The sequence below is a fragment of the Rousettus aegyptiacus genome, unplaced genomic scaffold, assembly GCF_014176215.1.
Source record: "Rousettus aegyptiacus isolate mRouAeg1 unplaced genomic scaffold, mRouAeg1.p scaffold_m13_p_8, whole genome shotgun sequence".
Taxonomy (NCBI): domain Eukaryota; kingdom Metazoa; phylum Chordata; class Mammalia; order Chiroptera; family Pteropodidae; genus Rousettus; species Rousettus aegyptiacus.
Genome location: NW_023416311.1, coordinates 52997739 through 53021991, shown reverse-complemented (window position 1 = coordinate 53021991; position 24253 = coordinate 52997739).

Here is a 24253-nt window from a genome sequence, read left to right as displayed (position 1 = left end):
ATATCACAACATTAATAGTAATAAACAACGTTTTTAGGTAGTGCTTCTATCCCTATTTAGAATCCCTAGAGTTTCTTAAAATCTCCCCTAATATTTTCTGAAAATATCCCACACCGATTCAAGCAGAGTTCTCTTAAGTACTATGCAATCATTGCCATTTTTTTTTCTTTTTTGTTTCAGTCCTGGCGTTCAGTGGTGAAATCTGCTCCCCAGACTTCAGGCTTCACATGAAGGCCTTTTTCTTCCAGGTCTGGCACAAATTCCGATAATGTGACTGAATATGCCCTATAGAGGTGGCCTGCTGGGCTAAAACCTCTCCACTGTGCCAAACACGATGTGGTATCCAATGCTGCCAACCCCATAGAGGCCCCCTCTGTGCTAGATGCTTTCAGGGTGACGGCAATGTGGTGTTGTATGTTCTTTGCATAGGTAGGGGAGAATCCCCAATAAGTCTTTGTGTCACGCTCCATTGCATGAGTACGTAGCTCCCAGTGATTTCAGACTTTTTAACAAAATAGCTCTTTCAAATGTTACCTGGTTCTGCCTAGCACTCAACTCAAGACCTTTGGGGCTGAAAGGTGAACTGAGTGATAGGTACCATTCTATATTAAAAATGATTCTTCAGTACTGATAATATTATTGGGCACAGATCTGGGCCAGGTTGCTTTCTATCTTGTAATAGTCATTTCCCAGGAGGTTTGCTTTCTCTAAAAATCTGCCTTTGGTAGGCCTCTACAAGAGTCCTAAAGTACATTCAATTTAGTATTAACTAGGACTGCTGCTATGCTTTTTCTAGCAGTACCCTTAAAAGGTCTCTATCCCTAGAAATAGGCATTCTTTTTATATAAATTGAGGCTTTCACTAGGCTTGATTTGGAGGGATGAAGAGAGTCACGCAGTACATACTCAGAAACCACCTGTATAAAAAATTTCCAGAAGTTCCAGTGACAGTCTGTCTCTGTCATCCTCTCCTGTGAAAAGTTAATCTTTTTTAGAATAGCCTTCTCCATTTCCTCACAGTACCATTTAGGGAGGCAGAGAAACTAATGATGTAATTTGAAGTCAGACAGACTGAGATTAAAAGCCCAGTTTGTCCACATGTCAGTATAAGAGACTTGGTCAAGTTACTAAGTCTACTTTTCCTCATTTGATATTGTATGATTATTATAAGAATTACATAAGATGATTTGAGGTCTGTGCCTGACAAATAAGTGCTTAAGAACATCAGCTGTGATCATTATCCTCATAATCATTATTGATGATGACCCTTAACAAAGCTTCTTGGCATTCTGGAAAATTCTCTGTCATAACCTGGGGACTTATAGTGAACTAAAGTCTATCCTGGAGGTGATTTCAGGCCACAAAATAGGCTATACCCTGTCTCACTTCTGCTTTTATTACTGTCTGTAAAAGGTTTTATCCCTATGACACACTAGCAAAACTTTTCTGCATTCTTACATATCTTAAGAAATTTAATCCTATGATCATATGACTTCCCATGGTTATTTACACATCATTAAGTACCGCTCACAATTGTAAGTGTTCTCTGCCCTGAGAGAATAGGTGTTATTTTCTATGGGCCCTGCTGGCTTCCATCAACACCCTTCTCTTTCTATTTCTGGTTCCTACCTCCGATTACAATGTCTTAAAGGAAAGTTCCATCTGGAGTCAAAAGATTTCCCTTAAAGCTGGCAGGGCCTCTCCGAGCACTCAGAGAAGACCATCGCTTTTCCCCCAGAGACTGGACAGTCTTTCCTACTACCTGCGATATTTTTAACCCAGTTTTCTAGTTCCATGCCTGGTGTTCATGCTTTACAAATAATCTCTGACAGTGCACAGCACTCTTTATGGTCCTGTCATTAACCACAAAGCAGTTAGTTATAATCTTTGAGTAGTAATTAATCCACGCTACAAACAGATGCTATACTAGAATCACTAATTATGGAGGGAAGCCCAAATATAACCCTTGTTTTATAGGCCACACCCACCTAAAATTTTTTTAAAGTCATAATGATGATGTATTTCTCCACTGTGGCTTCCTTCTCATAACAGTGGCATTTCCAGAATTTTTCTTCATAGGTCCTCATGAACAGAGAGACATCTCAGTTCTCATGTTACCTCTGCTAGTCCCACCTTTCCTGCCCTGGCTCTGACATCTACAGTGGCCCAGGTGGCTTATGTCAGTGAGACCACCTCTGTGCCCCTCCCCTCTGAGAGGGGAGGCAGTAGCAATTTACACCAATTACTGTTAGAGCCCAAGGTACTCTAGGTGCTCCACCTGGCTCTTCCACATCAGAGAGCACACCCTGAAGCCATGGTGCTTTGTGGTCAGTATATCATCCCCCATGGTGCTTTGTGGTCAGTATATCATCCCCCAAAACCTTTCTCCACATTCCCATTTTTCAAGGCCACACAGTCCAGTTAAATGAAGCACAAAGCTGTGTTCACTCTTTCTGACACCAGGGCTTGTCTAGTAGAACAAGTGTCCTTAGGAAGAGTTCATTCCCAATAGGCTATTTAGTTACCATATATATTGAGTTGCAAATATATTCTCAGCATGTCCACCTTATCAGTGAGATAGGCATACTCAGGCCTTTTGAGCTTTGCCTTACTTCAGATCTCCCCTTCCCCCACCTCTGCCTTTACTGACTGACCTCCATGAAGTACTCAAAATCCAACACCTAATTGAAAGCATGATGTTAATTAATTTATTATGTTTTTTTTTTTAAATAAGAGTATAAGATCCTCAGGTCTAGTGTAATAGCTATCTATTGCTGTGTAACAAATTATCCCGAAATTAATGAACAAAAACAGCTTAGCTAGGTGAGTCTGTGTCAAAGCCTTTCATGAGGCTGAAATCAAGGTGTTGCCAGGGCTACAGTTATCTCAAGGTCAACTGGAGAAGGATCCCCTTCCATGCTCACTCACATGACTGTTGACTAGCCTTGGGTTCTTGCTGACTCTTGGCTGAAAGATCTCTGTTTCTCAACAAATATATCTTTCCATAGGGTTTCTCACAACAAGGTAGCAGGTCTCCCTTAGAGTCAAGGCTTCAATAAACACACAGAGAGAGATAGAGAGGGATAGAGACAGAGATACAAAGAGACAGAGTGAGACCGACACAGACACACACACACACACACACACACACACACACACACACACGGAAAGAAAAAGATAAGTGCTCAGGACTCTTATGCCATGGATTTTGTGTGTATATGACTTCTCCATTATAATTTGACAATATTTCAAGGTAGTCATTTTATAGTGTTTATTAAGAAATTCTAATGAGTGCTGTGCTAAAGAAGAACTCTTAAGAAACGACACATGACAGCTATGTGAGTATTAAATTAATTTATTGCCATAATGCTAAACAGCAAAATACCAGATACATCCAAAGTAATTGACTGTAAAATCGCATTTGCAAAAAACAGTCTGTGATTAAGCTATAAATGCACATTAGCTTAGCAATGGCAAAATAGGATAGTTTTATACTGAGCTATTTTTACAAAATATTTTTTACCAAAAGTAAGGATTTTCCTTGAAATGATTTGTAAAAGACTTCGAATAAAGTCATACCAGAAACAAGGCGACCAACTTTGTGTTTTGACAGCTATGCTCTATTGCGGTACACTAAGTAATGCCTCCCACCAAGATGATGTAACGTCCTGATCCCTGGAACCTGTTACTGTACATGGTAAAGTGGACTTTGCAGATACGATAAAATTAAGGATCTTGAGATGAGAAGATTATTCTGGATTATTTGAATGGGCCCAATGTGATTACAGGGTCCTTATAAAAGAGGTAGAGTTGTCAGAGTGAGACTGACAATGATGTGATGAAAGAAGCAAGAAACAGAAAGAAAGATTTGAAGATGCTACATTGTTGGCTTTGAAGATAGAAAATAGTGGCCGCAAACCAAGGAATACAGGCAATCTCCAGAAACTGGCGAAGTCGAGTAAATGGATTCTCCCATAGAATCTCTAGAAGAAACCGGTCCCATAATACCTTGGCTTTGTCCAGCGAAATTGATTTTGAAATTCTGGCCCCCCAAATTGTAAGAGAATAAATTTGTGTTGTTTTAAGCCTCTAAGTAATTTATAGTAATTCATTACAGCTGTGATAGGAAACCAATACACTTCTAAAAGAAATAGTAAGAAGTCTCTCAGCACTTCTACAAGTCTTTCATGATAGATTGCATATCTTGAGGGTTTTTTAATAAACACATAGCCCAATTCTCCTAATGCAGAGAAAGACAACACTTCTACATTATTAAAGGGCTGAACTAGGGGAGATTTTCCTCATGGCAACCTATACCTCCTTCAGGTGGAGGTATGGCTGGGAGCTCTGACACAGAGCCTCCATCGCTTTTGTCAAGAGACAAAAGTGGAAAAGGTCCTTTCAAAAACCATCCTGGAATTCCCAATGAGCAGAATCCTGGGGACACATCACTGCTGTATCTATAGCAATCCATGGATTCTGGCAGATTATACAGCGACTCTGTCCTTGAAGAGAGTGAGCAGTTTTCACCCATCTCTACAAATTTAAGAGTACAAAACACATCCACATCTCCCATGGTCCAAGTTTTGCACCTCAGTCCATCCCTAAAGTATCCATTATGTGTTGAATTGATAATGAAATGAAATTTCAAACAAGGTTCTTAGAATTCATGTTAGATAGAGTGAGTTGGAATGTGAAAGTACCTATTTCAGAAAATATGTATATATCCCCCAAATGCACTTTATTCAGTGTCAAAGAATGAGAACTAATTTATGAGACAAAACTTAAACAATTTTCCAGCCACTGTGGGCTTAATTATTTTATTTAGAGACATAGACATTTTAGTATGACATTTAGAGATCCACTTGTTTATTGAAGATGAATGGTAGACAGATCCCCTTCTCACAAAAATGGAGACGTCTCCAAGGAAACCTCAGAAAATTTCCAGAATTGAAAGTGTGTGACAGCCTTGGGGGATGTAGCCGTCAGGGAGTGAGGTTGGTAGACAGAGAACATTTCCAGGTCATCACTGGGTTTCCGTGGCTTGACTCTGATAACCCCAACCTAGTAAAGGACTCAGGGGTCAATAGGCAAAAAAGAGTCTAGAAGCTCTACATGAAGATGGGGCCCGCCTGCAGGCATGGCTGCTAAACCTATCCTGTGGCAGGGCAAGCATGTTAAGTGTGGGTGCCCAGTGCAAACACCACTATGTAAACTGAAGAAAATTCACATGGTTTAATGCTCAACAGTGTCTTGTCCTGAATCCCACAGCACACTGTCCCTTAGTCTTTAGGAGTAAGGAAAAGTCCCTGGTGACTCCACAGAATATCTCCCATGACAAACCACAATGAATTCAGGCCTCTGTTGACAACACCTACCTTCAGAAGCAAGCACCTGTGCCCAAAACCGCTGGCCTGCCATGAAGCAGGACTCTGGGACCATGATGCTTGTCCATCAAGGGTTTTCCACATTTTACTGGTCCTCAATATCTCCCTACTAGAGATTCATGATATCATCACCTGAGGGGACCAGAAGCTACACTTCTTCTCTAAGCATTACCATCAGCACTTCTGGCAGCCCCTGAAGGATGTCATCCCCAGAGAAGAGACGAGTAGTTCTGAATTTAAAAACCCCAAACACTCAAGGATGTCCAGTGGCTCCTGGATTTTCCTTAAGTGAGCACCTTGAGTGCTCAGTTTCCCATGTCACTCACAGATTCTTTAGAAAGGAAAGGAATTTATTGGATATATATCCCCAAACAAAACATTTCAGCAATCAGCATCCCTGTCTGCTTCACCCTGATTTTAGCCCACTCTGATCCAACTCAGAGCATCATAGATGAAACTGTCTCAACATCAGAGTGGAGGCCTCCATGACCAGTAAAATATACCCCAGCCTACATCCTCAGGACCTTTGTCCAAGTCACGGACACCTGCTTCATGGAAAAGAAGGAGTTTCTGGTCATTAGAGACATGAAGGTCAGGTGCTGCTGTAGGACACATAATCTATCACTGCAGCCTTGACCACCAGGGAAAACACAGACTGAGTCCCTGATAGGTAAGATAAGAATGTTTTTTTAAGTGCTTCAACTCTCAAATCACTTATAGGTCAGACTTCATAAACCACCTAGAAAAAGCTTAGTCTTGCAAGCAGCAAAAGAAAGAATAGAAGAGATTGCTCTATATTCCCCATTTTCCCAATATAATACCTACCAAATACTATGGCTGCCTGTCAACCTGGCCAAGGACGGACATAAAGGCAAAATGGCTAATAAAACTTCTTGCTGTCACTGCTTGCTCCCAGGAACATCGCCATAATCAGCTTTGACAGAGATTTGCCTCTCCTCCAGCACTTCCTGTGGACCACTCGTCAACATGCTGTCTTCACCTTGCACCTCCTTGTCTCCTATCTATTCTAGCCACCAATACACTGTTTGCCAACGAAGTCTCATTCCATGTGCCATCCAGGTACCTGAGCTATGACTATGGCTCCCAATTTAGGACCTATTCTAATAAGCATTGTTTAAATTCTTTGGCTTTCATATTCTCCTGTCTGCTAACCTTTAGATACAAACCTGTAGCCAGATGAAGTACATTAATCCAACCATATGGCAGAAAGAGTAACCACTCAAACTGTTCTCACATTCAGAAGAAAATGTAAAATATGTACCCAGAAAAGCAATTATGGGTAAGACTGGATATATAATTGCCAAGCCCAAGTGCAAGCTAAAAATGTGGGCCTGCTGGTGAAAAAAAAAAAAAAGAAAAAAGAAAAGAATTTCAAGATGGTGACAGCAGAGCATTAAACCAAGTACGAGCCCTTCTAAGCATGGGGTGCTGTGCAGCTGCATAGGTTACACAAACATGAAGAATCATATTCTACTTCCCAAAATACCATTCTTCAGCAAGGATTCACCAGAACATGTCAGGACTTTCTACTCAGCAATCTACCAGAAGACTTAAGCCTGCTCCACCTGGAGAAGAGAGCCTGTAGGTTATGGGGCTGGAATCTATTTCTCCTCTGAACCTGACCCAGTGCTACTGCTACACCTCAGCTGTTACGTAAAAAAAAAAAAAAAAAAAAAAAAAAAAAAAAAAAATTCTGATCTGCAACACCTCCCATCTATTCCCAACTTGCCTGTGCTTATTCTAGTCTTTATAGTTTCTGCCTTCTTGGCTCCACAACCCAGCTTTGATTTCCGATTCTGTCATCTTCTCTCTGGTAACCATCCAAATGCCCCCTCTGACTTCTCAGACTCTAGTTCCTGACACTAGTTTTAGCTCTGCTGGCTCCTCAGGTTTCAATATTCCCGCATTTTGTGTGAGAAACTTACTGTTGCTTTTCCTAGTTCCATGTAATCTCACTGGCAAGACTAGCCTCCTTTCCTCTACTAGCTCAGGAAACAATATACTCAGAGGGTACTATAAGTAGACATGATCTGATAGTTAATTCCATTCAAATGAGCTAACCAGAAACTATTACCAATTCTTCCTTTACTTACCTATTTACTCCTTGAAATTCTCTTTTTTCTTACCTTCTTTGACACTATACTTTCCTTGTCTGCCTCATGCCTCACCAAAATGCCTTCTCATTTTTCTTTTTTAATTAGTTCTCTTTCTTTCACTCTGCTTCCTGCATCTCTCTCTAGCAGTACGGCTACCATCCTCTTACCTTACTTTGCCATAAATGCTGGGATGGCCTAGTGTTCATTCCTGAGCTCTCTTCTCTTTTTTATGACCTTTAATCACATACCTTTTATCAGTTAATGACCTCCAAACTTTTATCTCCATTTCTACTTCATCCTAAATTCTGGACTTATATGCTTCACTGCTTTCTTCATATATTCATATTTTTTGCCTATAAAATAGGCACATACAAGTATATTTCCTGACTCTGAAGACTGTCACTCCCTCAGTCTTCATAATCTCAATAAAAGACACCATCAAATTTCTCAAGACAAAAACCAAATAGTCATCATTTATTCTGCTCTCTCCTTAATCTATTTAATCCAGTCCATCAGTAGGACCTACTGGCTCTACTTCTGAATACATCTTTTACCAATACACCTCTTGCCAAAGCCTCTGCCATGCACATTATCTGAGCCCCATTATTTCTTTCCTGAATTACAGTACTAGCCTTCTAAATACTTCCTTCTAATACTTTTTCCTGCTAAAATCTTTCTGAATGGCACCAGAGCGATCTTTAAAAAAAAAAATAAATCAGATAATGTAATTGCCCTACTTAACACTCTCAAGTGGCTTCCCATTGCATTTAGAATGAAATCCAAATGCTTTATAATTCTCGATTTCCCTCTCCTACCTCAAGTCTTAACACTCTTTGCTTCAATCAATTTGTTTAATAACACTGTAATTCTCTCTTTTCTCAATCACACTACAGGGACTTTGACCTTGCTTTGTCTCATTACTATAATATTTTCCTCAGATTTTCACATAGTTGAAAGCGTCTTATTATCACCTCTGCAAGGTATTTACTGGCCAGCCTATCAAATATTTCCCATGCTATATTTGATTTTTCTATATCATCTTTCCTCCCCGCCATTTCCTTCCTCTCTCTCTCTCTCTTTCTCCTCTCTTTCTTTCTTGTATATGTTTTGTTTGTTTGTTTGTTTGTTTGGGCAGAGGCCTTTTTTGCCTTATCCAGTAATGTGCCCTGAGCATTTAGAGGAGTTAGTACATATTATGTACTCAATAAATATTCACTGAACAAACAAGTCCACAAAGCTATGAGGAAGACTGTGATTCAATAATATGTGGATAAATCTACTACAACCCATTGGCCAAATCTGGCCATCACCTACTTTGGTAGGTAATTGTCTATAGTGGCTTTTACACTACAACATCAGAGCTGAGTAGGTGCAACTGACATTATAAATCTTGAAAAGCTGAAAATATTTACTATCTGTCTTTTTACACACACAAAACAAGTTTGCTCATCTCAACAATAATATATGCCAGGTCCATGTAAAATAGAGGACTCTAGAATTGAAGAAACTAGGGTAAAAGTTTTTGTGAGCAGTTTGAATATATTTAAATGTAGGACTAAGACTAAAAACTATTTAATTTTATTAACAGAACAAAAATTGAGTAAGAGCAACAAACCTTGATATGACTAACAGTAATCAGGGAGGGATATAGGATTAAGTCAAGTATACCATACTCTTCAATAATAATCATAGCGAGTTGACAAGAGTACCAAGGCAAATCAACGAGGAAAAATTAGTCCTTTTCAACAAATGGTTCTGGGTAACTGAATATCCCTATGCGACAATATAGTTTGACCTCTTACCTCACAACATACTCAAAAATTAATTCAGCCTTTATCAAAGACCTACTTTAAGAGCTAATATACTATAGAACTACTAGAAGAAAATGTAGATGTAAATCTTTGTGACCTTGAATTAAGTAGTGCTTTTTTAGATAAAACACCCAAAACATAAACAATCATAAATAAACAAACAATAACAAACAAATAAATAAAATTGGCTTTTGTAAAAAACAAAAACAAAAAAAAAACAAAAAAAAATGAAAAAACAAAAAAAAACTTTTGCACTTGAAGGACACTATCAAGAAAATGAGAACACAAGCCATGAAATGGGAGAAAATATTTGCAAATCATATGTCTGATAAAGCTCTAAGATACAACATACAAAGAACTTTTTCAAGTCAACAATAAAAAGACAATCAAATTTTAAAATGAACAGAGGATTTACATAGATATTTTTGAAGATATACAAATGGTCATTAAAAACATGAAAAGATGCTCAACATCAGTACTTATTAGAAAAATACAAATCAAAATCACGAGGACATATAATTTCACACTTACTATGTGGCTATAATAAAATAAGATAATAGTAGGTGTTGGCAAGAATGGAGAAATTAGAGCCCTCATACTTTGCTGGTGAGAATGTAATATGATTCAGCTCCTTTGGAAAACAATTTGGCATTACTCAAAATGTTGAGCATAGACTTATCCTATGACCCAGCAATTCCACTCCTAAGTATATACCAAAGATAATTGAAACATATGTTCACATTAAAATATATATAAATGTCCATAGCAGCATTATTCATAATAGCTAAAAAGTGGGGGGGAAGAATTCTAGTATCTATTACCTGATGAACGGATAAACAAAAAGAATATATTAAAAATGTGGTATATTCATATAATGGAATATCACTTGTCAATAAGAAGAAGTGAAATACTTGTACATTATACAACATGAATAAACCTCAAAAACAATGTGTGAAATAAAAGAAGAAAGACACAACATTCATAAATTGTATAAATCCATTTATATGAAAACTACTTGGTTGAGCTTGTGGTAGTCTACAATAAATTGAACTAAGTAATATTCACCATTCAATTTGACTGTCAGTCCCCTGCAGAAAATTGATCAATACAGGCCCCTGCCAAAAATGGATAAATCTTTGAAAATTAAATGGTTATATAATAGAGACCATAATCCCTATAGTCTTTAGGTCTATAATTGAAGCACTAATCTCCACCATTACCCCCAGAATATGGCATTTTTTAAACAATATTTTAGTGGACAGGGTAGAACAGTTTCAGAGGTTTCCACTTGGCCTTGGCCTTCTTCACTATGATAACTCTCATTCTATAAGTCAAGAATTCAGTGTGGGTGTTATTCAACTGCCAAGAATGGCAATCTCTATTATATATTCAGTGATTAGATAAATAATAATGGGACGGTTCTACCCAAGGACCCAATAACAACTGTCGGTTTGACTTAACTCAGGACTCCATTTGTTACTTGCGACCTTATTTTCACGAGGGCACCATAATAAGCTTTGAGTCTCCTAATATGAATATCAATTCAAATTCTGCATGTAATAGTTGTTCTTTCCCCAGTTTAAGGGCACTGAAGTAAATGATCCTGGGCTTTTGAGGGATGAACTGGAGGAATCACTAGGATGCACTTGCTCTGGGGTTGCAGGTCTTTCCTCCTAGGAATCCAAGCACCTCTTCTGTTAATAGATTCTGTATGAAAATTAGCTCAGGGCCAGAAATTGCACAATGAATCATGACTGCTTATTGAAGTGACTATCCTCACGCCCTGTTCATCCATTCTTACCATTTTCTGGTTGTAGATATTAAGTGGCACACTTGTTGGCTGCCCATCTATTTTGTTCATATAAATACCATTCTCTATTAACCATCTCAACAAGTCTTGACTGCTCCTCCGATCTTTCTGATCGTTACAGTAATTGTGACCTCCTGATTTCTGGATGTAAGCAGTGCCCCCTGGTGTCTATTACTTTGGTGCCTTATAATCCACCTGGACATTAAAGAACCCAGATCTGTGAGTCCGTCTCCTGCTATGAGCCCCATCTACAGAGAATATTTACCTCTGAACTTCTCAGTGATACTGGTACCACCTCTCACCAGCACATTCCTCAAGGAAATGGGGAAAAAATTCATCCTTGTCAGCAAAAGGTGATAGGACTTAATCATCTGGTGGGTCTTCTGGCTTTACACAATATGTCCATTCCCATATCTCCACCTTCCTGAGACACTTTATTCTTTTCTCTATTGTATACCAGGGAAATTCAGGAATTTCCACTTCCCTCAGCAAAGACTTTTGATTTTTCCACACATTTAACAGCCTCCCTAGCAGTGAGTTTGCCCCATTTTCTGCAGTCTCTGCAGGGCATTAGATTATACATCCTTAAAAAGTATCACCAGACAAATGAATTTTTGCTTATCCTGTCTTGCATTCTGGTGCTCTTATTTGTTTGTTTGTTTGTTTTCTGGTACTCTTAATTAAACAATCCTAAAGCCTAATCTCAGGGATCCTCACAGGTCTTGTAAAACTCTGTGACTCTATCAAATATGCACACTAATCCTTTCCTCTATCTTGGTGTGAGCTTCTGTCTTATGAGACCCACATGTCCCCAGGTGGGATATATTGACAATTATTTCTCATTATCAGACTAGCAGCTACGAGCTGAAATGGAACAGCTCTTTGAGGGTATATGTATTGTGTTACTGGCGAGAAGTTTTTGCATATCTTTCTGCAGAGTTCTCCAGAGAGTGGGAAGCCACCTCTGGGAGCTCTGGAGTTCAGAGAGGTCTGCACGACTTGAATCATTAGGATCCTCCATCCAGTTATTGCCAACTTATGTTTCAGGTTCCCAAGTGTGATATTGTGATTTATAATAAAATATATATATATATTTGACCTTGTCTCCTTTCTAGCACAGAGCTCCTAAAACCCTTGGAATTTCCTAAGTGATGAGAACAAAAAGGTGTCTTTTGTTTGTTAATTAGGTGACTTTTGGAAATTCCTTAAGTTGAGGGTGGTTGCTAGGAGGACTAACCTTGTGATTAGAGGGTTGGAACTTACTGTTCTGCCCACTTTACCTTTGAGAGGGAAGAGATATAATTTGAGTTCAATCACCAACAGCCAGTTAATCAATCATGCCTATGTAATAAAACCTTATAAAACCCAAAAGGAGGGAGTTCAGAGAGCTTCCAGGTTGGTGAGCACATAAAGCGAATTTAATAAATGTTGCGTGTGTTATGACTGCTCCACTGACCGGCCATTCCTCCATCTTTCTCCCTCTCTTCGGGCTCTTCTACTCAACAAGACACAGCGATATTGAAATTAGGCCAATTAGTAACACTACAATGACATCTAAGTGTGGAAATGAAAGGAAGCGTTGCATGTTTCTCACTTTAAATCATAAGCTAGAAATAATTGCATATGAAGGGAGGCATGAAATCCATTCCTGATGAAGATGCTGTGAAGATTGTTGAAATGACAACAAAGGTTTTAGAATATTGCATAAACTTAGTTGATAAAGCAGTGGCAAAGTTTGAGAGGATTGACTCCAATTTTGAAAGAAGTTCTACTGTGGGTAAAATGCTAGGGTTTTTAAGCAAAATAGGGATATAAAATGATTTATATTTCCAATTTGAAAGAAAATTTTGTTGGGATTCCTAAATACGGAATGAGTTTTAGATAGTAGCACTACAAAAAACAATATAGTAACAAAATCTTTAGAAGATAAGGAGATAACTTTCAACCTAAAAAGTACTTATTTATTCAAACATATGAGTAGAATAAGTAATAATAGTCTATACATTTAACAAATATCTAACTATTATTGATGTATAATTAGCTCCCTATATAAGAGAATTAGACTACTTTTCATATAAGAGAATTAGACTACTGTGGATAGACTTCCTTAAGATCTCGGTATAAGTACAGAAAAGTAAAACCCATGGGTTTTTCACCTCTCTTGCGAGTTCTAACCACAACAGTAACCTCACTGTGATTCATAAGAATTAAAAATGTCAGTTGTTAAGAGGAGGAGACGATAAAAGAAAACTTTTATTAATTAACTCAAGATGAAAGTTAAAACTACATTAGCCTTTGTCCTAATTCAAACCTCTTTTGAGCAGTACCAAATAGTTATCTAGATTTATTTGCCATTGTTTATCCATTTATCTCGTTCCAAATTTATTCTGAGATAGTTTTTAACAGAAACATCATATAATATTATAGGAGAAAATAAATAGAAAAAGAAAAAAAGAGGAAAGTGAAAATAAGGATAGAAATATGAACTAAGGACAGGGAAAGGCAGCATATTGTAAAAATTAGGAACCTGGCCTTATCTCACTTGATGGCTAATTGTTTTGAGGAATACATGGGATTATGCACATAAAGCATTTAGAGGTGAATGGAAAATGTTCTTCTAACCCTCTTAGATACAGAACCAAGAGGTAAATATAATTACCATAGTGGAAAGCATCATAGTGCCAATGACATAGCTATATATCAAGTTTAACGTGGCAGATTGACTGCAGACATTTATCTCCCCCCATAAACAACTTTAAAATGACAATAAATAAATTTTTTTTAAAAGTGGACAAAACAATGGAAAACATATTAGACAAGAAATTCGACAATTTTTTAGAAGGACGAGGAAGGTCAGGAAACTGACAGCAAATCGAGAAAACTTCAGAAATACCGTTGCAAATAAGCTGATTTAAACTACAAAAGGCTCAGGACCTAGAGCTATCAAATATACTGATGTTGGATAAGGGTCAGACCTAAAAATCAGTTTTAAAAACCTGTATAAAAAATAGCTAAACTTCCATTTTTTTCCTCCACTCCTAGTGGACCACTTACCCACTCAACCACCATCCCTCTCCCAAAGTCTAGAGTCCCAGTAGAGGGTGAGAGAGAGGAGTTGGATTTAAAAAATAAGAGTGAGTGATTGAGATGTAATTGAACAATGGGACTCTTGCCTTCTTCCCACCCATGCCATGAAAACCAGGACCCTGGCAGCAGACACTACCCTGATGCAAGAAACTAGTGCTGTTAGTCACTGGAAAAACCAAACAAGTTCAAGTGAAAATCATAGATACATTTATTTGGAGATACCTCAGTGAAGAAAAGTTGATTTTTACTACAGAGATGCCCACTTTAGACAAGCATCATCCACACATTCAAGGCTTGCCATTTGCTTCCTCACACTTAAATATGAACAAAGAGACATGGATTACCAGAGATGAGACCAAAACTTCCACATACAACACAGAATAAGAAAAGACAAAAAATAAAAGAGAATCAAGAACAGACCAAGATGAGATAGGAAAGAAAATTTCAAAATCCTACAATTAATATTCTAAGATGAGATATTAGGTCCATTTAAATAAGAACTAATTTTATTAAGAATAAAAACCAGAGAACAAGAAAGCTTTTGAAAATGTTTATAGTGTATCTAAAATTGTTAATCGATGTCTAAAAGTCAGGGATACTTTTAAGAAAGTCAACCAAGAAATCAGATGGAAATAAGGAGAGAAAAGACAAGCAAATAAGAGGATCATTTTAGGAGATTCAACATCCAGCCAACAGGAGGTCCTGGAAGAGAAAATAAACAAACAAAAATGAAGGAGAGGATTTTTTTCCCAAAAATAACATAAGAGCATATAAGAAAATTTCCTAAAACATAAAGACATTAGACTCCAGATTAATAGGTCTCACTAAACATTAGCACAATGAATTAAAGTTTTTAATTAAAAGATATCACTGTAAAATTTATGACACCAAAATAGGGAGAAGAATTTAAATGCACAGAAAGAGAGGAAGGGAAAGAGAGAGAAGTCGCATACAAAGGGTTTAGGAATCAGAATGACATTAAACTTGAACTGCAAAGCTTGAAGTTAAAAGACAATGGAGTAATGTATTCAAAATTTTGAGGGAAAATTATTTTCAAGTTAGAATTTAAAAGATCAATCAAGTGGGAGTACAGAATGATATCTTCTGACATGTAAAATACTCATATTTTTAACAATTAAGAATTCATTCTTAGAAACTACACTGTGAAAAGGGCATCAACCCAAATCAAAGTGATGTAATTCAAAATATATATATATATATATATATATATCTCCAACATGTGACCATGAGGAAAAGAAGTTCCTGGATAATAGCAGTGTCACAAATGTTGAAAGCAACAACAGATTTAAACAGATGAGATAGCTCTACATGAGAGGGCTTGCGGGTAGGAGGCAATTATTAACTTCTGAACAAAGAATTTACTGTTAAAAAGGTAAATGTGAGGAAAATGCGATAAAGGACAGTATAGGGTCAATTGATAAAATTGGAATATGGACTGTATTTACCTTAGAGAAATGAAATTTTACATTCACACAAAAACCTATATACAAATATTAATAGCTGCTTTATTTGTAGTAGTCTAAAGCTGGAACTCAATGTACTTTCACAGTTAAATAGATAAACTATGGTACATCTATACAACAGAAAACTATTCAACAATAAAAAGTGCAAAGTATTATTGATAGAGCAACTGGGATGGATCTCAAGGGCAATATGCCTAGTGAAAAAAACCAGTCCCTATAGACTACATGCTGTATGATTCCATTTATATAATTTTCTTGAAATGACAAAACTATAGAAATAGGGAACAAATTGGTAGTCACCACGGATTAGGATTGGGGATAGAGTGTGGGTATAAGGGCTAACACAGGGAGTTTTGGGGAGGATTGGTGGAATAGTTTGTATCCTGATCATGGTGGTGGTTATACAAATCTATAAATGTGATAAAATTTTATAAAATAATGCACCCAAAAATGCATGTAAAAGCTACTGAAATCCAAATTAAGGTCTATAGTTAATAGTGTTATCCCATTTTCAATTTCCTGGCTTGGATCACTGTATTAGATGTTAGAGTTAAGTAAGATGCTGTCACTGGGTGAAGCCGAGTGACTAGAACATGGAAATTCACTATGCTATTTTTGAAAATTGTACACGAATCTAAAATTATTTCAAAACAAAAAGTTTTTTAAAAAATACTCCTCAAAAACAACAAAAAAAAATAAAACAAAAAAAAAAACCCCTCCTCTCAAGGACTTTTTCCAGAGATTTTGATTCAGTGCATCTAAAACAGGACACAGGAACCTTTAGCAAGTTCTCCAAGTGGTTCTCATGAGCAGTCACATTTGAAATCCCCTCATATAATGGATCCTGTCCTCAGGTGATCCTTTGGCAATGAAGACAACAGCAAGTTCTATATAGCAATTTTTTATATTGCCATTCATTGCAAACTGTAGGCATCATGTCAAAGCACAGATCACGAATCTATGAGGGGCCAAAACAGTGTACGCTGCATCCCAGTGGCATGGCTTGATTCCCAGATAGCACCTAGACTAAGATTAGATGGCTTCAAATCTTTCAAGCAGCACTCCATAAGAGTTATTTCTTACCCTTAAATGTTTTATAACATGTTTTATGTTACCAATTAAGGGCAGATGAACATAATTTGATATTATACCAACGAGAGGAGAAGGGTGACATTCTTTTAAGACTATTATAGAACCTGAAACTAATAAAATATTAAATGTCAATTCTAATTGAAAAATTAAAATTAAAAAATAATATTATAGAAGATTCCTATTTGAGAAGTAAACCTCCCACTTTCAAATGGAAATGAGCTGAAGGACAACCTCTGAAAAAGACCGAGATTTTACTAGAAAAATATAAAGTAGAATAGTTAATTTACTAGAAAATGAGCAATTGAGGCCTGAGGCATTATCTTTTAATTATAAGTAGTCTAAAATGTGGTTTATTTTAATGACTATCATTTGCATTCAATTGGGAAGGTCTAGAATGTAAAAAAGGCTCAACATTTCTATATTGCTTAGTTAACATCAACTTTTACCATATGAAAATTTTGCCATCATGAGTAGTATGACTAAGTATAAATATTTCCTTCCCATAATTTAAGTATTAATTTGTTAATGTGAAAATTAGATGGTGAATATTAGTAATAATCTCTTGGAACTTTATCTAAGGATATGCATTCTAAAAAGAAAATTATTTTTTAATAGAACCATTTTTAACATCTCTACTATATGTCGGTTACTATGTTAGATAGCATATTGTTTCCTGAAAGCTTAGTAGAATTTAACTAGATGAAGAAAAGATGGACATATGTTGAAGGGAGAGGGAACAGCTTACATGAATGCGTGGAAGAATTTGATGTGATGTTGTAGTTAGGTATCAGGGACTGTATCTGAGGTACATGATGCATTGGTGCTGGTTTGTGAGCGGCAGGAAAACTACCCAAAGCTATGTCATGGTGAGGATCTTTATCAAGAGTCTGGAGTGCAGGGCCACCATCGAAGTATTCGAGCATTTTGAAATAGGCATCCATTTCAAATTAATCAGAATCCCAAAGGCTGGTTACATTTTACCTATAGTCAAATGATCTGTGTGCAATGATTTGAAGAAAATAAAAAGAATGCATGTGTAGCCAAGTCTCTGTTAAAAGAAAAACAAGTGTCTTTTGGGTTGGAAATACCACCTGGATCATTTCAAGCTTACCAGACACCAAACATAGCCTTGAAAAGCCTAAAGTCTGAAATATATAAACAAAAAAACCTTAAAAGAGATTTCAAATCTTTAAAAAATTCCCTACAGTAAGGCAAGTTGGCATTTTCTACACTGCACCTGGATTTTCTTACATTAAAATGTCATGTTACTTCCTAGAAGGGATATTGTGAAGATTAATAAGATCATGTTTTAAAGCTCTCTGAGTTCCTCAAAGAGCAAAGCTCTGTGTGTACAAGATGTAACATTCACTTTTCACTGCACAGCCATTTGAATCCCAGTTACATGTGATATCAAAGTGAGCAGACCCAACTTCCTTTCAAAGATATTCCCGCATATATGAAGTGGAGAAATAAAATTAGTAGAGAACTAGGATTGGTAACGTTTAAATTATTGAGCAAGAATTGTGCTAAATACCTGCACCTATGATACTTCTAGGTATCTCAACAGGCTCTTAAGAGTAAAGAAAAAGATTTTTACCCCTGTCAGGATTTGCTCATTTATGTTGAGGGAGGGAAGGAGTACTATTGCAAATAAAAAGAAATATAAATCAAATAGAAATTTTTTAAAATATGGGCAAATCAAAATTATTTATTTTAATCAATTATTTATTTTAATCAATTAAACATTATGTATTCAATAATCCTTGATGTTAGGCATTCTGAGAAATTATAAAAAGCAGTAAATTCAGAAAAACAATAAGCAATTTGTTTCTTTTAAGAAATTTAAAATTTAAACTAATGCTGAAGATATTATAGAGACAAATTGGTATATATACAAACAATGGAAATATTACCTGATGTTATTAATAATATTTTCCATAAGGCCTGTGCCAAAGGGTATTAAAAATAGCCTTTTTCACTGCTATTCATTCAGAAGACATTTATGATTATTAGCTGACATAAGTCCTCTTGTAAATAGGTTAATATGGCTTGCATTATAATTCCTTTGTTCATTCACACATTTATCAAGATCCATACACTAGGGCAAATACAAAATCAGCTCTGTTCAATGTCCTTAAGGTTATTTTTCAATAGTGGTAGTCAGATATGTAAACAAATAATAAATTCATCTTATATATAAAATAAAATAGTAAATTAAAATGCATAAATAACGTAATAAATCCTAAATTCTTCATTTAGTCAGGAGTTCTAAAACCTAGATGAACTTACAATCACCTAAAGATTTTTAAAGAATTTTAAAGAGTTTGGAGGCAACTCCACTCCCATGCCTAATGGTTTGCTTAAAAGATTAGGAAGACACAGGTAAAATGTGTTGAAATTGAGGTAGCTCCTGAGAAATTCTGTAGAAGACAAGAAAAATACCTTAGAATAGCTGTTACCAAAATTAAATGCAACATGGTAAATATAGTCTAACAATATGAGGAAGATAGAAAATTCGCTCATAATATCCACTCAATCTATAAGCCCAACCCTAGGACTAGGTAAAACTGCAAAGTATGTGAATATTTATTCTTGGACTCTCAATCTCAAATTTTTCCAAACACTCAAGCTCATAAGCAATCAAAATCTCTAAGGGAAGTTCTGCCATATAATACATTCAGAGCAAGAGTGACTGTGTAAAATGTTACATTCAAGGGGCTATATTTGAAACCACACTGAAATTCCAAGTATCACCAAGAACAGTGAAGATTCTTATGGAATAATAAGAATAGTAGGAAGCTATAGTCTGCACTGGTAGCATATTCTTTCAGTAACCATAGTTATGAGATTTGGGGTTCTTATTCAGTTTTCCTCAATAATAAACAAACAAACAAAAGAAAATACAATGGTGTCTCTAAGAATTTTTCAAGAAGTTCATCTTCCAGGTGTTTGTGAGCATTAGATCTACCATGTCACACAGCTATGATGAGAATACAAGTCAGATAAAAGGTGATCTTTCATTAAGCCAAGCAAAGGGAGGCTTAACATAAATCAAACCTCAACACAAAATGCAGTATATTGAAATTCTCAATTGTGAACTATCCCAAAAAGTCTGACATCAAAGTTCAAAGCCTTGTGAAAATATTTTCTCAGTAGCATCACACCTCTGTGTAATTTTTTGAAGCATGCTTAGCAAGTTGGATTCATCAGAGTTGAAGAAAAAGAATCATATAAACAAACAGATAAGTTTCTTTGTAAGTGGATTTAAAATATACCCAACACAGTCACTCTTTTTTGTCTTCTTTCAAAACAAGGTTCTGTATCTCTCTACTTGATAAACGTAAATACATCTTTAGAATTTACAAATAAATCACAGACCTAGAATAGCCATCAAACACTCATGATATTTTTTTTTTCTAATTTAAATTGGCTGTGCACCTATAACTTATTGACAAGGTATTTTCTTGTTGTTTGGGGTATTGGTTTTATAAACATGTATTGATAAAATTTAAGGTAGTATTCATTATGACTAACATAAATACATATTGAAAAGAAATCTTTTAGCTATAAGTTTTATTAATAGAAAAGATAATAAAGGCGTGCTTTTTTTCCTTTTTGATATTCCAAAAATGGCAAAGTAGGTCATTGTATAATTATGTTTGTTGTTGGATTGTATTATTGTTCATGGTGTTACCCTCCATTAGTATTTGGTTTTTATTTATTCCTAATCTATTGTTATAACCTCTCAATTTTTTCTTACCTCACTTATACAACCTAAACTTAATAGTAGGTGCAGAATCGCTACCAAACGAGATATTGGAAGGCTGGCAGTCCATTGGTCAAGCAGTTACAATCTGCGAAACCTCCAGGTACCTCAAAGCCTCTCTGTGAGGTGTTCCACTAGGTGAACTGAAGAAAAGTCTGTTGTATTTAGCAGAAGTGTCAGATCCTGGAAGATACTCAAGGAATAACAGTAATGAGTAAGACATAGAGCAATCAGATATGTAGGAGCTCTTTATTGTTAGGCTAAGTGTAAGCCCTGGACAGTATCTGGCAGCAACAAAAAGAGACAATCTGTACTTTCCCTGGAATATGGCAAGGACGCTTGGCTCAGTTTAGTGTTTTCAATTTCACTATGTACAAGACAGAAGTTGCCATAAATGGTAGCATCTTCTGAAACATAAGGCATAAATCAATTTTTCTCTGAGCGGGAGTCAATGTCAATATGACAATCCAAACCCCCTTTTCAAGATGGCAAAGGTGTTTTCTCAAGCTGCTGCTGAGATCCATTTTGCCTAATTTTCACAAAGAACACAATGGTTTTGTTTCCCTGACAACATTCTTAAATGTGCTAGCCTTCATCCTTTGTCCTCTGATCTGTATCCTAGCAAAAGTCCAAGCCTTCAAATTAATCTTTGTACCCACGGGTCAACCGCAGGGAAGGCTGAGACAGGTGTTCCTCTGGTCATCCCTGCTATGTGTTCTATGAAAGATGGCATAGGTAAAAAAGCTGTGTGTCTTAGTCCATTCTAGCAGCTATGATAAAATGCCACAGACTAGGGCTTACGAATACCGTAAATTTATTTCTTACAGTTCTGGAGTCTAGAAGTCCAAGATCAAGGTACCAGCGCTTTCATGTGAAGACCCTCTTCTAGGTTCCAGATTTCTCACTGTATCGTCACATGATGGAAGGGGTGAGGGATCTCTCTCTGGCCTTCTTTATAAAGACATTAATCCAATTCATGAGGGCTCCACCCTTGTGACCTAATCACTTCCCAAAGTCCTTGCTTCCTAATATCAATACTTTTGGGGGTTAGGATTTCAACACATAAATTTTGAGGAGACACAAACATAGAACTATGACTTCTTAATGGTTTGGGCTTTCCATGACTTTAGTAATACAGAATTTCTTTGATTATTGTGTTCTGTATTTTAGTAATAGAAAATGTGTGCATCTGATTTTTTATAAAATAGCAAATACAAAATATTTTCTATAGCAAGGTTTTTTAAGTAGTTTATTATTTTTTTCAATGCTGATAAACAATATTGTGTTGGATAAATATGTAGCATATGTATGTAAAAGTATAAGAAATGGACTGGAAATCAAGTACACCAGCTTCATGGCACAAGTTGTCTTTGGGAAGGGAGAGAAAATAATGCAATGGCAGGGAGTGGCTGTAGGAGATCAGCTAAATTTGTAAACTTTTGTTTCTTTAAAAAATGATGGGGCAAATGTAACTAGTGGTATGTTTTTCATATTGTAGATTGTGATGGGTATTTTTTATTTTGTTCTTTCATCTTTTCTGTATTTTAAGAACTCAAAAAAATTAAGAAAACAAGACTATTAGTTAATCACATGCCCATTGTGGTTTCTCTTTTTGAAAGAAATTATTGCAATTAGAACACTCATCCTTGTTGTCTAGTTAGATATTTTCATCAAAGAAATTTTCTTTGAGCATTAATCAAGTCAAGATCACATTTTTAATGGCACTAGTCACTCTGCTTTTAAATAAATATATTAATATTCAGATGCACGTGTAAGTGCCCCCATATATCTGATTAACTAGAAGAAAGCTTAATACTTGAAGAACACCATGAGCTCTAAAAAGCAAATGAAAAAGTTGGAATAAATATGAATTACATGTGTTGGTCTTTTATGGAAATGGAGAAAAATTCCCTCTAGAGAAACCCAGATATTTGGCTGTTTGTATATTTTACAATGTATAGAGCAAAGCAATGTACCTGGCAAAACATCAGTATGGATAAGAATGAGTCTACTCATTTATAATAATAAGTCGTAACGTTTATATGCATCACATATAGTAACTACATGTGTATTGAATTTCTTTGAATACTGTGTTGTTTATAAGAACTCTCAAAAAAAGATCCCCAAATTATTGATGACTGTTTACTTTTAGTTCATGAATCATTTCCTGAACATATTTTACAATTGTGATTCAGCTGGGCTTTCAACTTATTTATTTATTTATTTATTTATTTTCCTTTTTTAAAAATCACCATTGCTGTTTTTAGATTATCCACAGGTTCGGCCTATCTCATGGGTAACACCAGACACGTCTGTTGATTTCTCCCAAAACGATGACAGCAACAATAGTGTGGTTACAAAATAAAAGCTAGAGAGGGAGTCTTTTCAAAATGCAACTGGGAAAATAACCCGAAATGAGAGAAATGAGATAACCAGCAGATGCTCCAGAATATGGAAGTCATCTGTAAGCATTTAGTGGAATGGAGAATGCTGAAACAGTTCTCCATTTGCCAGACGCCTGAAATAGAGACAGATGAGCTATTCCTCTGAACTTCAACAACAGCGCCAGCTGAAAAAGCAGAGCCTTTCTGCCAAGGGTCACTTGCTGAAACTGTTGACTGTAAATCAGCATTCTCCTTTGGAACTAATAGTACTCAGAAAATACAACTAAAATGTTTATATGTACACTTTACCTTGGGCACAAAGACCATCATCCTTGGTTGCTGAAGATCTGTGGAGAGGAGAGACCAATTGTTTAGTTGTATTGAACAAAGATACCTTTTTATGAAACCCACATGTTGTACAGTTTCTTACCTTTCCCTGATGAGTAAGAAATGTTCCCAAATGACATAACTCACATTTCAACTGCACTGGTAAATAGTGGTAAGGATATTCAGGTCTGGAAATAGTCATAAAAAGACCCTTTATGTAATTTTTTTCCTCCCTGAAATAATTGCTGCTGCATTACACTGTGTCTTCTAACCTGCTTTAGTAAAAAGGAATGTCTTTGTGTGATGTGTACTATCTGGAATCCTTTTCCTCATATTGTTCAGATCATGAGTCTGTTTTTTTGCACTCACTCCCAGGGTGTCTAAAACATTTAAAAACGGCAGTGGGTAGTCAGAACTGCTCACGCTGGCAGCGGGCGCCTTACAGTTTTCCATGGTATAAATGTCAATTTTACTTTCTTTTATGGAGCTAAGCAGAGATGAATCCCAGTAGCATAGAAAGAGGTCTTTAGGTTTTGTAGTTTCCTCCATTTCTGTGTGTGGTCTGACCAATCAACCCAGAGTATCCCTGATTCTCTCCATCCTGTTTAACTCCGTTACTCTTTTCCTTTAGCATTTCCAGTTCTGCCAAGAGGCTAGGGGGATCTCTTGTGGGTTTAGGTTATATTCTAGACAATTGATAATCACTGTGCCATCCCGAGACCAGCAGCATTACCTGGGAACTTGTTAGAAATACAGATCTTTCCTTCTCAATTTCTGAATCAGAAACCCTGCAGCTGAAGTCCAGTAATTTGTGTTTTAACAAGCCCTTCAGCTCATTCTGAAGCACACCACATTTTGAGAAACTCTAGTCCTCACAACAATGCCAAAATTTCCCCTGGGAACTCTACAAACCATCACCTTCAGAACTCCACTAAATATTCCAGGGAATTTCCCAATTGTGTGAGCCTGAACATTTTTAGATTCCTTTT